We start from the raw sequence: 2,500 nt of genomic DNA on the forward strand, positions 1-2,500 counted from the left end.
TATATATATATATATATATATATATATATATATATATATATATATATATATATATATATATATATATATATATTATATATATATATATATATATATATATATATATATATATATATATATATATATATATATATACATATATATATATATATATATATATATATATATATATATATATATATATATATATATATATATATATATATATATATATATATATATATATATATATATATACTGTATGCCTAAGCATTCAAGATATCACCTCTTGCTCCTCTCAGAATAAAGTAAAGCTTTCGCTCAAAACCTCTGCTACTGTCCTATTATATCTTAATGAGAATGAACAAACTACCTTCAGTCCTACCCTCTATATACAATCATTAAACTAATTACGTGTTTTGCTTGCGGAGTCCCCCTCTCTCGCACTATGAAGAATTTAATAAACCACAACCAAACAAAATGTAAGAAATAAACATGAAAATTGATCCTCCACAACATCTTATATTCAAATTCCGTGTCAAGGAGCCACTAGACTCGACTTACAATCATTCTTTGAGTTTGGTTACCGTTCAACTTCATGCCCTATAATTTATAACATACGCATATTTGACCTAGTTATCTATTAAAGGGTTCTCTTACCGTAGTACTACATTATAAGGAGGGAAATCATGCAAAATGAGTAGCATTATCTACATATGCAACAAACAAGAATTATATGCAAAACAACATATCATGCGTGTATAGTATGAAAAGTAATGGGCCCAGAGCACTACCCTGAGGAACGACATATATTACACTCTTATAGTTACTATGGTACTTAAGAACTAATATCTGAAATCTATTACTTAAAGATTGATTAATGATGTTGAGAAAAAACCCACATATTTCCATCTCTTTATGTATGAAAACAGACTCATGAAAAACACGGTCAAAGGCAATACTAAAATCATGACCAATCATGATAACTTTCTGACCTCAATCAAGGGATTTATTTAAAGCACTGGAACTTTTTTTAAGGGTTCCGAATGTTCTAATACCTTTGCAAAAGTCAAACTGTAAATTAAGGAAAATATGATCACCTCAGCATACCTATTTTTCTGTAAGACTTTCAAAAAATTTACTTAATATAGGAGTTATGGAAATTGGGTGGTCGACAGCAGTGCTAATCATATGATAACTCCAACTACTCAACAAAGTAACATTTCTCCAACGAAAAAAGAAAGAAAAAAAAAACTCTTCTTGGTAAGCTCTTGCAAATAGCAGACAACTTAGGAGCTAGGTAACCCTTTGGTCTATACCTTCATAAGTATCAAGGGCAAGTAAGAGGGTTTAAATTTTACAGGACTGAAAATGTAAACTAGATATTTAGCTTCAGGGAAACAACACTGGGGAGAGAGAGTTTCTCATTACTCTGTGTACTGTCAAACGCATCAGCCAAACCTTTTTGCCTTTTCCTTTGGTCAGATCAACAAGAACATCTGGTTTAAGTTAAAGAGGAACTGCCAAGTCTACAACAAAGATAGCAGATGTTAGAGTGGCCTTCCATTCAAGTTCTGATGTTGTACCAGAAAGATTTTATTTTTTGGTTGAATTGTGTTCCTTTTCAGAAGAAGCACAAACTTTCTTAACGATAGCTCTTATTAAATATAGTTAATCCAGTAAAATCTGATCTGTTACCTTTAAAAAAAATCATGAGCCCCTGACTCCCCAAATAACCCTGTGTACATTCCTCATTGAACCACAGTTTGCCATTTACTCTCTATTCTAATACAAAAGGAGAGAAACTCACATCAATTATACTGAACTGATCTATTACGCGCAGTCGTTTGGACACACCTGGTTAGGCAAGGCCGTTTAGCTGCCATCCGATTTGGTGCCAACCAAAATATCAAATCTGAATAGAGCTGAGATTAAGACAAAAATGTTATAATCTGAAAAATACATAATGAATTGACTTGGAATATTATATCTGAATACACCTTAGACTAAGACAAAAGAAATAATACTTATCAAAATTATCCAATCACTTGTTTCACTCGAAATAAAATATGAATACAATATTTAAGTTTGATAATTAATGAAAATAGATAAACAAATTACGAAAAAATTGCATTTCACCTTACCAGAAGGCCAGTTACAGAAATGCTAAGAGACTTTTTATAAGTGCTCACTATGTTTATAAAAACCTGTCACACAAAGATTTTGAGATTTCACTAAACACTTTTAAAACAATACAATACATTGCATTTGAGAGAGAGGGGGAAATGGCTAAGACTTAAGGCTGGAGTTCTTTATCTGATCTCTGCAACCCTTGGGTTGCCTATATATGAAACTTAGTTACTTCCAGAATAATGCAAAAGATCTGGGAAGCATGGGCTGTTGGGCTTAGGGCGTCACAGTTACCAAGTATTGCTTTCTCGAACGCGTACTCACGCAACGGGAGACGGCTCTTTCTCAAAGCTAGCTCCTTCCACCCTTCGTCCCTGAAATAAGAAAAAAG

This window comes from Palaemon carinicauda, chromosome 12 (assembly GCF_036898095.1).
Source record: "Palaemon carinicauda isolate YSFRI2023 chromosome 12, ASM3689809v2, whole genome shotgun sequence".
NCBI lineage: Eukaryota > Metazoa > Arthropoda > Malacostraca > Decapoda > Palaemonidae > Palaemon > Palaemon carinicauda.